The sequence below is a fragment of the Loxodonta africana genome, chromosome 8 (genome assembly GCF_030014295.1).
Source record: "Loxodonta africana isolate mLoxAfr1 chromosome 8, mLoxAfr1.hap2, whole genome shotgun sequence".
NCBI classification, from domain to species: Eukaryota; Metazoa; Chordata; class Mammalia; order Proboscidea; family Elephantidae; genus Loxodonta; species Loxodonta africana.
The window spans coordinates 81,482,168-81,498,401 of record NC_087349.1 but is presented as its reverse complement, the minus strand read 5'-3'; positions in this window follow the sequence as shown (position 1 = coordinate 81,498,401).

Here is a 16,234-nt window from a genome sequence, read left to right as displayed (position 1 = left end):
AGGGTTTTCAAAAAGAACTGATATATTGATCCAGTATCTATTTTAATGTTTTGCTTTTCTGCGAGAGCAATACGAAACCCATTGAGAATTTTTTGACTTCCTTCTTTCCTCCGACTGGGAGAAGCACCACCTTTCTTGGGAGATAGTAATGGCAGAGCAAGCAATCTCAGCAACAAATGTCTAGAAATATAGGTCAAACTATATAAAATTGTCATTAATGTAGGTAAAAATAATTGAAAATTAGCAATTTCATATGGTTCAAAGTTAAGTCACTTTATCCAAGAGTACAAATGGCCTTGTCCCACGCGTACCTTATTTACAGTATTGTGCTATTCTGATATGCTTTTGGTGTCCTGAAGCAATTTTTATTTTGGGATCTGTGTTAGAAAACATTGTCATTTCAAAAGTAACCAACTGGCTTCTGTATACTACGTGCATTAAGTCAAATAAAATAAGCCTAAAGAACTTAAATAGTCCCTGGATGCATTCTTAATAATTCTGAATTGTATTTAAAAAGAAAAATGCTAAAAAATACATAGTTTAAAAATGTGTGTTAATTGAGTGTTTTGATTTCATTTTAAAGAAGAAATTATTTCAAAGTATGTGGGTGGCCTGGGCCACCTAAATAGATAGATGCCAGTAGTTACAGCCTCAGCTCAGAATTTACAATTATGGAAATCCACATTGGCATGCTGTGTGGGTCAAGGTAAAGGTACTGTAACTTATGCCTAGGAAGGAAAATATAAAACTTTCATGCATCAAATGAGCAAGGCTTGACAGGCAGTTCCATTTTGATATGGGTCATGCTGGTGCTAACTACCATGCTTTTTAAAGGTTACACTTTAAAGGTTACCTTAATGCTAAAGCTGTGCACGAAGATGAGTGCCCTGTATAACCATAAGCTTTATATTTCATTCATCTCTTGTCATCTTAAAAATATAGATAGTGGTACAAATGGAATATAACATTTTAAAAAGCTCAGTTGGTATGATCAGGACTTGCCTAACCAAAGCACCATTTTTTCTGAGTAGTAATTCCATTAAGGGAGAAAAATAATCTATATGACTTATTTTGTTCATATCTGCTATCAATCATGCCACAATATTATGAAACAAATTGCTACTAACTGTGAGGCTGTCATATCAGGAATGAAATGGGTGAGCCTAAAGAGGCAAGCGATTGGCACAGCAAAAGTTTCTTTTCATCAATTGTACCACTCAGCAATATACCAATGTTCTAAAGCATTCTACAAAGTCAACCTACCACCCTCTGTCAGTTTGTCCTACTGTGGTGACTTGTGTGTTGCTGTCATGCTGAAAGCTGTGCCTGGTATTTCAAATTCAGCTGGGTAACCCACGGTGGATAGGTTTCAGTGGAGCTTCCAGACTAAGACAGGCTAGGAAGAAGGAACTGGCAATCTGCTTCTAAAAAATTTGGCCAGTGAAAATCTTATGAATAGCAGTGGAACATTGTCTGATATAATGCTGGAAGACGAGTGAGCCCTTCAGGTTGGAAGTCACTCAAAATACGACTGGGGAAGAGGTGCCTCCACAAAGTAGAGTTGACCTTAATGACATGGATGGAGTCAAGCTTTCAGGACCTTCATTTGCTGATGTGGCACGACTCAAAACGAGAAGAAACAGCTGCAAACATCCATTAATAGTCAGAACATGGACTGTACAAAGTATGAATCTAGGGAAATTGGAAATTGTCAAAAATGAAATGAAACACATAAACATCAATATCCTAGGCATTAATTAGCTGAAATAGACTGGCATTGGTCATTCTGAATTGGACACTTACATGGTCTGTTGTACATAGGTTTGCTATGAGTGGAACCTACTGAATGGCACCTAACAACAACAACAATCATATGGTCTACTTTGCCAGCAATGACAATTTGAAGAAGAATGGCATCACATTCACTGTCAAAAAGAAAAATTCAAGATCTGTCCTGAAGTACAATGCTGTCAGTGATAGCATAAAATACTTACCCATACAAGGAGGGCCAGTTAATATGATTATTATTCAAATTTATGCACCAACCACTAATGCCAAAGATGAAGAAATTCAAGATTTTACCAGCTTCTGCAGTATGAAACTGCTGAAATATGAATCAAGAAACATTGGTAATTACTGGTGACTAGAATGTTAAAGTTAGAAACAAAGAAGAAGGATAGGTAGTTAGAAAATGTGGCCTTGGTTATAGAAACAATGTCAGAGATTGCATGACAGAACTTTGCAAGATCAAGGACTTATTCATCATAAATGTGTTTTTTCAGTAACATAAACACCAACCACACACCTCGCCAGATGAAATACACAGGAATCAAACTGACTACAACTATGGAAAGAGAAGATGGAGAAACTCAATATCATTAGTGAGAACAAGACCAGGGATAAAATATTGAACAACACAGGAAGCATCAAAAGAAGATAGAAGGTATACACAAAGACACTATACGAAAAAGAATTGGTTCATGTTCAACCACTTCAGGAGGTAACAACATACGATTAAGTACTGAAGAAAGAAATCCAAGCTGCACTGAAGGCATTGATGAAAACCAAGGCTCCAGGAGTTGATGGAATGCCAATTGAGATGTTTCAACAAACAGAAGCAGTGCTGGAAGTATTCATATGTCTATGCCAAGAAAATTGGAAGGCAGTTATCTGGCCAGCTGATTGGAAGAGATCCATATGTGCACCCATTCCAAAGAAAGGTGATCCAACAGAATGTGGAAACTATTGAACATCATCATTAATATCACACACAAGTAAAATTTTGTTGAAGATAATTAAAAAATGGTTCCAGCAGTACATCAACAGGGAACTGCCAGAAATTCAAGCCAGATTCAGAAGATGACACAGAATGAGGGATGTCATTGCTGATGTCAAATGGATCTTGGCTGAAAGAGAATACCAGAAAGATGTTTACCTGTGTCTTATTGACTATTCAAAGGCATTGGACTATGTGGACCATAGCAAATTATGGATAACATGATGAAGAATGGAAATTACAGAATGCTTAACTGTGCTCATGCAGAACAGATAGACCAAGAGGCAGTTGTTCGAACAGAAAAACAGGATACTGTGTGGTTTAAAATCAGGAAAGGTGTGTGTCAGGGCTGTATCTTTTTACCATATTTATTCAAACTTTTTTTTTATGCTAAGCAAATAATCCAGGAAGCTGGATTATAGGAAGAACAACTCAGCATCAGGATTGGAGGGAGACTCATTAACAATCTGTGATATACAGATGACAAAATCTTGCTTGCTGAAAGCAAGGAGAACTTGGAGCACTTACTGATGAAAATCAAAGACTACAACCTTAAGTATGGATTGATTTCACCTCAACATAAAGAAAACAAAAATCCTCACAAGTGGAGCTGTAAGCCACATCATGGTAAATGGAGAAAATATTGAAGTTGTCAACAATTTCATTTTACTTGGATCCATAATCAATGCCCATGGGAGCAGAATGAAGAAATCAAATGACATTACATTAGGCAAGTCTTCTGCAAAAGACCTCTTTAAAGTGTTGAAAAGCAAAGATGTCACTTTGATTACTAGGGTGCACCTGATCCAAGCCATGGTATTTTCAATCGTTTCATATGCATGTGAAAGCTAGACAATGAATAAGGAAGACCGAAGGAGAATTGATGCCTTTGAATTACGGTGTTGGAAGCTCAAAAGAATGAAGAAATCTGTCTTGAAGAACTACAACCATCATGCTTCTTAGAAGTGAGAATTGTGAGACTTAATCTCAAGTACTTTGGACGTGTTATCAGGAGAGACCAGTCCCTGGAGAAGGACATCATATTGGTAAAGTAGAGGGTCAGTGAAAAAGAGGAAAAACCCTCATTGAGATGGATTGACGCAGTGGCTACAACACTGGGCTCAAGCATAGCAAAAATTCTGAGGATGGCGCAGGACCGGGCAGTGTTTCATTCTGTTGTACATAGGGTCACTGTGAGTCAGAACAAACTCAAGAGTACCTAACAACAACAACACAATGTCATCAACTGAGATGCACCTCATTCATTTTTTGAACACTCGGATGCCCTGATGGAACTCCCTTCTAAGGTTCACCAATAAACAGAATATAATAGCTATGGATGGTAATACCTGCCCCCGATGTGCTAGATCACTTCTGAGAAGACGTTGAATTTTGTAGAGTCTTGGTGTTCTCATCTATAAAATGGAGGTGTTGTTTTTGAAGGAACCCTGGTGGTGCAGTAGTTAAGCACTTGGCTACTAACCCAGTGGGAGGCAGTCTGAACTTGTGAGCCACTCCTAGGAGGAAAGATGTAGCAGTCTTCTTCCGTAAAGATTACAGCCTTGGAAAGTATATGGGGCAGTTCTACTCTGTCATATAGCATCGCTATGAGTAAAAATTGATTTGACTGCAATTTGGGTTGTTATTAGGTGTTGTTGAGTCAGTTCCAACTCATAGCAACCCTATGTACAACTGAACAAAACACTGCCAGGTCCTGAACCTCAAAATCATTGCTATGTTTGAGTCCATTGTTGCACCCACTGTGTCAATCTGTTTCACTGAGGGTCTTCCTTTTTTTCACTGACCCTCTACTTTACTAAGCATGATGTCCTTCTCCAGGAACTGTTCCCTCCTGAGAACATGTCCAAAGTACATAAGACAAATTCTTGCCATTCTACCTTCTAAGGAGCATTCTGGCTATACTTCTTTCAAGACTGATTTGTTGCTTCTTCTGGCAGTCCATGGTATATTCAATATTCTTCACAAATACCATAATTCAAATGCATCAATTCTTCTTTGATCTTCCTTATTCATCGTCCAGCTTTCATATGCATATAAGGAAAAAATACCATGGCTTGGGTCAGGTGCATGTTAATCCACAAAATGGAGATAGTAATATTCAGTTTCCCTACAAAAATCTGTGCCACTAATGCATAAGCCTTAAACCCCCATTTGATTCCATTAGCTGAAAACCAGTTAGGCCCATTTGGATTTCTGTAGAGACAACATCTAGAATCCATAATTTGGGCTATTTTTTCACTGTCTGGGCTCTCCTGGTTAACAGTTTGAGGATTTTCATAAATATATATGTGCACACACACGCGCGCGCGCGAGCATACACTTTTCACCTCTGAACCCTGATAATTTTTTTTAAGTGATTCATTTATTTAAAAAATATGTATTGCATATTTAGTGTGCCCGGCACTGTGCTTAATGTTAAGAAGAAAGCAGAAAACTGGACAGACATGTTCCCTCCCCTCATGGAGCTTTTATTCTGTCAGGGTAACTGACAAACTTAAAGACGTTGAGCCTTTGGTTTCATTTCCTATCCAGCTGGAGGATCCCCATTGCTCATCAGTAGTCCACAGATCAAAGCTTAAGGTTCAGTTATTGAGCTGAGGAGTTTTTGCAGCCTGTTCACTGGTTTCCTACAGCTTATGGATTGGAATTGTGGGAAGGAATGGAGAGTGACGTGCATAGTATATGTGGTCCCTCACCATCCACCTCAGATTCCACCACTTCGAGCTCTTTTACATATTCTAAAGATTTTATTTGGGGTGCCAGTAACCCCTCAAATAATTTTAGATAAAAGAAGATAGAATCTGGATTAAAAAAAAAAAAACTTTTACCTTTCAGATAGGGATATTGGAAAATAGAGTAAGAAACAGACTTATTTAAGGAGTTGCACAATAGCAGCACACCAAGAGTCTGAACCCAGGTCTCCTGAAAATTAGTCCAGGTTCTTTGTACTTCGCCATTCAATTTCTTAGGCATACATATACTCAGCTTCCTGTGGAGTAACTTGCATTTTTATGCTTTGAAAATTATAATATTAGAGCTAGGAAAATGTTGTTAAGAGTTATCTAATTCAACCTCTTTTTTAAACTATGGGCTATGATCATTAGTTGGTCAAGAAATTGATTTAGTGAGTGACAACCATGTATATACGAAAGAGAAAAGAACAGAATGTATCAGGATGCATACCGTATGGTAAAGGTAAGAGTTGTTTCATGAAACATTACTCATGAATGTGTAAGTAGATAGTTGATCAATAGATAGACAGACAGGTAGATGATAGATGGATAGATAGATTGATATGTGTGTATGCAAATTCAAAATCCACTGATACTTAGGAATGCCTTTAACATCATTCTAAGATGAAGATTGCAATAACAGAACCAGGTAGCTGTCATTCTTCCCTAAGCAATCCGTTCTAGTTCTACTAGATCAAGACAGTCATAAGGCATTAACCCTCGATCACAGGTTATAGTTTTGCAGATCTAACTATCCTCATTTCTTCAACAATCCCCCCTGTGACAATTTCCAGACCCCTCTCTCTCCTGGATGTTGCTATCAGTGGCTTTCTCAGAATGATATATCCTTAATTTAATACAATCCTCTAGTTAGGATCAGCTTCATAATGAAAATGAAGGTCCCTTTACTCAAAAATTTGTAAAAATTTCAGAATGGTGACCACAGTACATTAAACCAGGCATGAAGCCTTTCTAAGCCTGGGCTCTGCACAACTGTACAGGTCAGTGCTCAGGAAGGCAGTCCTGCTTCCAGATACAGGCTAACCACTGCAGGGTTCCGTGGGTCTTTAACTACTGGTATTTCAGGCATCAGTCCTCTATTATCACAGCTCTGACCACAGGAGCTTGTTATTTCCCGGGTGAGCAGTGACCACAAAGGCCCCTTGCCTGGGAAACCCTATCTATTCTCCTAGCACCATGAGAAGAACTCAGCCTGCTTTGTGCTGTCTCTTTCACCCTGGCCATACCACCCCCTTGCTTCTTTGCTCCTCAGACATGGAGGTCTTTGATGTGAAATTTCATGCTCAATCTCATGGTGGCCAGACTCATGAGTTACGCGGTGCTCAGGGTTCCAGAGGCAGCAGTGTTCAATACACCTACCTACTGGGCTTATTTAAAAATGGCTCTGTTCACATATGGAATTGCTCATTAAAATGCTCTAAGTTGGTAAGATAGCCCTAAAGTGGATATATTTTCTTAAAATCTCAGTAAGTCTATAAAGACTCCATACTTTCGGAAGACTAAATATGATATTACTTAGAAAAGGGGCTGTGAAAAGTCTAACTCAGGGCTATAATAAGCCAAAATCAGGTAATTGCATCCTAAAATAATGCAACCATTCAGGTCTTTATCATAGGAGGATATCATGAATCAGAAAGTCTCAGTCCTTTATTTTAGAAATATTGATCTAAACTGCAAATACTCTTAATTAATTAAACTATGAACTATACTTAACATTTTAGATTAGATATTCACTGAATATCAAAATCCAATTTAGGGAGCAAAGTCAAGTTAACTATATTCTTAAAATAATCATATTATGAAATCTCCCTTCTACTTTTTAAAATAAGCAGACATAAATATTGGCATATGAAATTGGCGCTGAACGTGTTGCACATTGTCATAATGAACATTCTAGGTTAAGCAAGTCTCCATTTAATGCAAAATTCTGTCCTTGCATCTGCAATTATCTGCTTTTTTCCCATTGCCATTTAACTACAGATTGTTATTTATAGACAATCTACAAATTGATATATTTAATTGAAAGAAAATTCTTTCTTCTAAATGGCACATCACTCTAAGGAAGCTCCTCTTGTAGCTGACCTCAGTGCACATCACCATACTGTGAAGCTCTCAGGGAGGAGCTGTGACTCCTCGTTATGGGTCCCCAGTGTTTGACTCATGGAAAGAGTAATGTTGACTAAACACGTAAGTGGTTTCCTCACCAAGCCTCCAGGACTGAAGGTTCTTCTTGCTGAAAAATCGTCACTTGGCTCACACACATTTTCTGGGTGTGAGAAAATTAATTACCTATTTTGTTTTTCAAACAGTTTTCCCAGTAACTAATCCAGAGTGGAAGGCATCTCAAAAATTTATCTCCTTAAGATCCTTCTGTACAGCAACACATTAAATAAAATGATTGTCTATGTCATTCAGGACAGATCTAGGCAGAGGTAGTACGTTAAATTTGTCTTGGATACGACCTCCCTGGTTTTTAAGACTGCTCTCTTCTCTGAGTCCTATCCTTGCCCTCTCTGCTTCTCTCCTAATTTAAGGTGGGAAAAGTCCTTCTTGATAGAGAGAAAGGAGACATTTCTACATAGGGACATTTCTACACAAGGAAGATTTTTCTCATCGGCATCACACAGGGAGATACCATTTCCCACATCATTAAATTATTGACATAATGTTAGCCACTCAGAAGCTTCAATGTAAGGAATCCTTCACTGGCTATCAAGAGCTAACATATATATATAGACAAGAATGATACTGATTCCCAGGCAAGGTATCAGTATCATTCTTTTCTATATGTATATATATGTTGACTCTTGTAAGAAGTGACCATAGAGAAACCCATGGAGAGTTCTAAATTTTGTTGTACATGATTAGAGACCTGGGAGCTTGCTAATGATAATACAACCCCTTGTTGGTTCTCTTAATTTCTGTAATGCTTTCTTTTCTTCCTTCTCTTCCTTCCTCCCTCCCTCCCTCTTTTCCTTCCTTCTGCCCTTCCTCCCTTCCTTCCTTCCTTTCCTTATTGCTCCCCTTCCCTCTGCCTCTCCTCCTCTGTTGGAATTCAGCAATGACTAAGAGCATATCTCCAAACTATCTGGGTTAGAATCCCAGCTCTACCAGTTAACTTACAAACTGTCTGACCTTGGAAATTTTGCCTACTCTGTCTGGAGAGCAGAGTTCACATTTATAAAATAGGGGTGTTAAAGTATCTACCTCATAGAGTTATTGTGACTATTGCATGAATTATTAAATGTCAAACACTTCATATAGTGCATGATTCATATTAAACCCTAAATAGGTGTTCAATACCATCAGCATTATTATTACTATTGTGTCAAATTCTCCCTAAAATACACAGAGCCAATGAAATAACTATTTCAGAATTCTTAGTCCTGCTCCATAAATTTCATTAAGTCTTCTCTATGGCCTGCTACTTCTAGTAGTTCTAAATTATGAAACCTTTCTGAGGGTGCAACACAGTAAAAAACCACTCATAAACTGGAAATAAGAGATGTTGGCTATTTTTTCATAGAGACTTTTCGTAGTTTACCTTCTTGTAGAAAATAAATGAAGGCCAGGTAAACTCAGAGCATTTCTGCTTCCTTAGCAGTCATCACTGTTATCAATGTTGAAAGCACACTGCATCATTCAGGTTAAAAAAAAAAAAGAAAAAAAGTTTAATATCCGTGAAGGGTCAGTAAGTACCTTCATGGTCAATCTAGTTTGTTCCTTAACACCTGCCCGTTGAGGATAAATGTATGCTGGTAGTTATGAGGAGGACACGATGAGAGAGCATAAGTGAATCTCCCAGATCCATCAGCCTTCACCTTTCAGGAGCACAGGGTGTTGCAGCAGCCCAGCAGCATGGTAGCACCCAGCATAGCATTCCTAATGCACTAGAGATACGTTCCTAAAATTTTGAGAGGCCTGACATCTTTAAATACACTATATGTTTTTGTCCATAAATAAAACCATGTACTAAATACATGGTTTTTTAAAATAAAGATATTGTGGGATGAATTCTTATTTAAGTGATCATTTCATTAAGTTGACATTACTTGCCACAATCTCCCCATCCCTGGATTACTCTTTGTCATCAATCCAGAAATGAGTATACGAGTCTGTGTAAAGGGGAATAGAAGGTGCTCTCCAGCTTCTTGCCCATTTCTAAGTTTCCCAACATTTTTGTTACTGAACATTATTAATGTATTTTTCCACAAACAACACGAACAGTCTACATTTGTTTGCCAACTGCTCCCTCCCCCTGGGAAGTATTTTTGTCAGCACTCTATGCTAATTCTTTTTACAGTAACATGTAAAAAAAAAAAAATGGCATAGCTGTACTCATGAAAATACCTCAAAGCAGGAGGGAGCGGTTGGCAAACAAATGTAGAAGGCATGTGTTAGTTGGGTAAAAAAACACCATATGACCTTCCAGGGTAGAACATGGGATTAACTGTCATTTAAAAGATGAGGGAATATGCTTAAGCATATATTGGCTGCCCATGTCAATGTGATGATTAGAACACCAAAAAATAAAATACCCTAGGCTTTTGCTTAAATCGGTGTAACAAATGTCTTATGTACAATCTCAAAGAATATTTCATTCATGTTGCAATTTACCTGCAGATCTGTTGAAATGGAACCAATAACCCTCCCTTCCCCCCCCTTCCCCTCATTACAGGAAAAAATCTGGTAATTAGTCTTAATGCAATTACTTTGAGTGAGTTTGGGGCTAAAATGAGATGGTTCCAGCAACAAACCCCAAAGCACATTATTTACCAGAGGTGATAAGGTGAACTGAATATTTACTTTATCTCCAGTATTGGAGAGTCTCTCTTTCCAAAGTAAGAAGAAGAAGGAGGAGGAGACAGAGAAGGAGGACTCTTTGTAAGAACTGGCATTCATAGAAATTTTTCCTTATACACGCACAAGTTGAATCTGAACATCTGAGCTTAGAATTTTGAATGGAAAACATGAATGTCAATGTGAAGTTCATGCTAAGTATAAAGAGATGAAAAGAGTGAATGACTAAATGACTCCTGGGCACATTGAGTCTATTTCCTCAACAACTACTTAAAATATTCTGGAAAATCAGATATTTAGAGTATAGGTTAGTATTTGTTACCCAGTCAACTTTTCTTCCTTATCTCAAGAATAAGAAATTACAAGGTGGGTGATACGATTCTTCAGAATAATGGGGACTCCAGAACCAGGCTGCTCAGGTTCAAACTCCAGATGTCCCACTTATTAATTGCATGGCCTTGGCTTAGCTTCTAAACTTCTTCAACCTCAATCACCTCATCTGTAATATGGGAATAATAATAGTACCTTCCCGATAGGATTGTTGAGAGGATTAAATGGGATAAACCAGATCGGGCATGTAGTAAGCCTGAGTTTGTTTCACCACCGCAGGGCTCAGGGCTGATCTAGAAAGATAAATGATGACAATGATAGTTCACGATCAATCTCTGTGAGTGACATTGACAGTAATAATTGTAATCTGTGTTAACCTGTGGGTTTTTTCCCACTATCGTAATTCCTGTTTACCCTCCACCAAGAAAAATAAAATTTACTTAAGAGCCTTTCCACAAAAGTTATTTAATGAAAGCCCATCCATAAGGTGAGAGTTTTTCTGGGTCCTGCTCCCAATTGCCGAGACACTCATTTTTTTAAAAAAGAAATCCTACATTTTAGCAAAATAAAGATCCCAACAAATATCATCCTTTCATCTATAAACACAAGACTTAATTTAAAGTTAGGAAATTGAATCATGTGTCTCATCTTTCCAAAATAACATATGTTGCCGGTACGAAACAGTAAGTGTATTAGACTTCAATATTGCAGTGAACGTTGGTTGCTAGGAACACTCTCGTAAGCAGCGGATGATAAACACGTTGCCGTGCTTTCAAAGAATAATATGCTGTGGTGTAAATAAATCATTACATTATTTCAAAAGTGCTAAAATCAACAATCACCTGATCACCATTGGCAAGCCTTGTCTGAACTCCATTTTTTTTCCTAATTAAATGAGAGTAGAGCTAAGAGAAATCTTTGCAAACGTCTCTCATACAATAGAGTTTCTAACTCTAGGGGGTAGAGTGATGCGTCCATTTCCACTTACAGTATTAGGGAATGACTAAATGACTCGTGGCTCCCTTTCTGCCCATACGCTTATGAGTAATGATATAATTTTCTAAATCACATAAAAATACATAAACAGGATTCTATACTCCCTCTCCATGAGAATTCATGTGGTTGATAGCTTTATAGAATATTTCTTAAGAAAACAAACAAAAGAGACTATCTTAGTTCTATTACTATTTGTGCTACATATCTGTAATGCATATTTCTAGCTTCGACCATGTAGGAGAGTTATGTTTTTATATCTGTAGTCAGAACATGAGCTCATAAAAATTCCCTGTTTCTTAGCCTGCTCACAACTATCACTTATAAAATTAAGCTTTTTATTCCAAGCCTTAATATTTGAGTCATTTAAGGCTCCTTTTCAATGTTGGGTGATGGTAAAACTAGCAGTGTGAATTTTATTTAAATTGATTTTGCATCTTCATCGCCAATCCTTAAAAAGAATTTCATCTTATTACTAGAGATAATGTATGTGTCAAAAAAAGAAGCCTCAAATGCACTTCCTGTGCACTTGACAGGGTGACAAAATATTTCTCCTATCCTTTCCTAATTGAGCCATAGTACAAAGGAGGACATTATAATAATATTAATAATAGTTACATGGATATTTGTAGGTACTGTATAACCCTTCAGTCCATTTTCCCAGACAATGGTGACTACAAAGAGGCTTCAAAATAGAACATCACACAATATGAATGCCACTTTTTTCTATCTTACATTTTAAAAACATCATTGAAATCAGAAAGTTCATTTACAAAGGACTGGCAGTTGCAATCACAGCAATAATGTAGTGCTGAGAAAAAAAGGGTAATTGGTTTGGTAAAGATCGCTTTCCATTACACCATAAAGCACTACACAATAGGAAAGGTCGCCAATTAAGCAATCATGAATACCAAGTACTGAAGCTGATGAAAATAGGGCAGTGGTTTAAATAGATTTGCAAGCAATTTACCTTTTCACAATGTTGGCAATCTGATGCAATTTGCTTGCAATTTTGTCTGCTTTCAGTAGCACTCGAAGCTGACACTACACAGACCAAATGGCAAAGAGGCCCAGCATAGAAAATGTAAAACTATCTTGGCTGCATCAGGAAACCAGAATGGTGGTTCATCAGGAAAATTACAACAATTAACATAAGTGCTGCAAAAATCAACACTTTAAATGTCACACTCACTAGTCTGTCCAAAGACTGTAAAAGTACCATCCCCATTGCTGGACTAACAGTAAATATGAAGCAATCACCACCAAACCTTGGGGCTGATGGCTTTACAATTGATGTGACATTCTCTGAGTGATAAAATAGCCTCCCTCTCATTTTACAAAAGTATTTTTCTTTTTTAGACTTAACCTGGATTATGTCAACACAAAATTTACGTTTAATTTTTTTCAACTTTTTCCACAAAGCCTTTTCTTGCCAAGTTGGGTGTAGTTGCTCTTGACATTTAAAAAATAACTTTATATTTCAGAGAATTAGAGCCAAGTTGATAAAAAATAATCCCTTCTCAAATATTGATCTGGTGCTTTCAAATTTAAATCATGTCCCAGATTTATGTCGAAAACAGTTACACTATTGAGGTGCGGTGTTTCTTACCAGAACCTATTTTATTATCTCAGAGAGGGCTCCAAAAAAGCATCCGGGGACATTCCCTTGAGGACTGGTTGGAATTACAGATGCCATCGTGTATCTTTATCAACGTATTCCCAGCTAAAAGTTGGACACCTTGGAAATAATTGATAACTTCTGCGTTGGCGCCCATGTATGCAGAAGCTATAAATTTGTCAGGCTCCGGGGAGAATTGGCTTATAGTGTAAACGTAATGATTTCTCAGTGAACTGGGAGGATCCGGTGGTGAGAGAACAAAAAGTGAAGTGTCAGAAAATCTAAGTTTCATTTTCATCTCTGTATTGGCAGACTGTGAGAGTTATTTTAGGGCTGTGTCTACAGAGGGCCTGTCTTCTGGTTTTGGGTACATTGACAGAACATTTCAGCTTAAGAACAAAGTTTGATTTTTTCCCCTCATGAGCATCCCTGCCTTGCAGGGGTTTAGGTACCATAACTTCCACACCTGCAAAGAAAGAAGACTATCACACACACACGTATGTAGATCTTACAGGTAAAACAAGTTCATTATGAGATTAGCAAAAGGGTCCATTGCAACAAGAGCAACACCATTCCAGACCAGCTTTTACCATGTAACAGGGCTCATCTTTGTCTGCAAAAAAGAGCCCTGACGGCACAGTATTAATCGCTCGGCTGCTAACAAAAAGGTCTCCAGTTCAAATCCACCCAGTGGCTACTCGGGAGAGTAGACCTGGTGTTATACTTCCATAAAGACTGCAGCCTAGGAAACCGTATGGGGCAGTTCTACTCTGTCACATAGGGTCCCTATGAGTTGAAATTGACTCAATGGCACCAAACAACAGCAGGTCTGTGGAATATCATTTCCTAAAAGGAAATTCAGGGTGGGCCTGTAGAACTTAGATTTGTTGGTAACTGTGTGTTGTGGTGACACGTGATTTTAGGATTCTTCCTCAGATGATCCCTCATGTCATCACTAATTGGGAGTTTCATTCTTTCAAGAATTACTTCCCCCCAAGTACTTCACTCCCTGCAACTCTGTCCTAAGCACCAGTGTCAACTCCAGAGAAAACTTTTATCAGTTCCCTCTTCATATGATCATCCTAATGAGCAGAAGCAAGCAGAGCTCTGTCGTGTCTCAGGGCCTGTCATGCACCGCACCCAATGAAGGCCATGCCCAGACACTCAGGCCATTGTCCAGAAGACTAAAGGCTCATTGTTGGCCATGTTAGCTCTTCATAAAGCTGTTTTTTGCTCAGCTGAAAGTCGTGGGATTAGCCTCCGTCAGAGCTGCACAATTCTCTGAGAAGGGTTTACATTTTCTGCAACGTGAAGCTTACAGAAGAATGTAATGTTTCCTTCCCCGGCTTTAAGTGGCCTATTTGCAACCCTTTTCTGAAGGAATGCACATATTGGATATCTATTCTCTGACAGACTCAGAGAATAAGTCACTAGAGGAAGGGAGTGACCTTCTGTTGCCATCCGCAACATGACAGGGATGATTCTATGGAAGGATGGCGTCAGCAGTCTCAAGAGTAAATTACAGGCTTAGAACAGCAATAAGACATTTGCTATCACCAATACAAAATATTCAGAAGTTTGTAAGACTGCTTCCAGAGAAGCAAACATTGAGAAGAATTAGCTCTTTGTGTGTGTGTGTGTGTGTGTGCGTATGTGTGTGTGTGGAATGTAGCATGTTCGAAGGTATGCAGGGTGGGGAGAAACCCTACTTAATTTTGATAAATATAATGACCTGTGGGGTTTTTTTTCAGCTGTTGATTGGTACCACCGAAAACAATTATTACTGGTTAATTTAGTTGCTGGCATAGTGCATAGTAAATATTGTTGTTGTATCACTCTTTATTAACTGCAGAAAAAGCTTTTGGATTTTATTTATCAAGTCAGTCAAAATCACACACAGGAACTATGTGGTCATAAAGCAGATAGGGTAAAAATCATCAAAACCATTCAAAGTCACTGTCACAGTCCTCACGGCCTCTCTCATAGACAGGTTTGAATTTAGTGGAATTCAGACCTCAGAGACTTAGATTTAAAAGACAAAGTTTCCCAAGGGAGAGGTTTCAGAGTCTTTACTAGTTTGGGTTGAACTACAAATTTATATTGGTTAGATTTGCCCAACCAAATAAAATAATATGAATAAAATTCTTATAAAACTACTCCAGTTTGACTTGTGGCCATCAAGTAAGCAAAATGCATAAAAACCATAGCCTCTTTTGGGGAAAAAAATGCCATTTATCCAAATTAATTTTTTAGTCCCCCAAATATTTTAAGAAGACACTGAAATGAAAATATATATAAACTAATAAACATTTGAAATATGAAAACAGATTTCCTTGAAAGGCAGTTGTGTAACCACTTTGGTGTCAGATATGGGTTGAATTTGACTCTTATTTTTTAGCTATGTAGCCTTGGTTAACTATATAATCTCTGAGTACAAATTTTGTCATCTATAAAGAGGTAATAATAAAATCTTACACAGTTTTCGTGAGCAGTGGAAATATTGAATGTGAAGTGGCTTCTGTTCTTGTTAGGTGCTGTCAGGTTGGTTTGGACTCATAGCAACCCCACGTACAACAGAATGAAACACTGCCCAGTCCTGTGCCATCCTCACGATCATTGCTATGTTTGAGCTCATTGCTACACCTCTGTGTCAATCCATCTAGTCTAGGGTCTTCTTATTTTTTGCTGACCCTCTACCTTACTAAGCATGATGTCCTTCTCCAGGGACTGATCCCTCCTGATAACATGTCCAAAGTACATGAGACAAAGTCTTAGCACGCTGGCTGCATTTCTTCCAAGACAGATTTGTTTATTCTTCTGGCAGGCATGGTATATTCAATATTCTTCCCAACACCATAATTCAAACACATCAATTCTTTGTTCTTCCTTATTGTCCAGCTTTTCAATGCATACAAGGCAATCGAAAATATCATCCCTTGGATC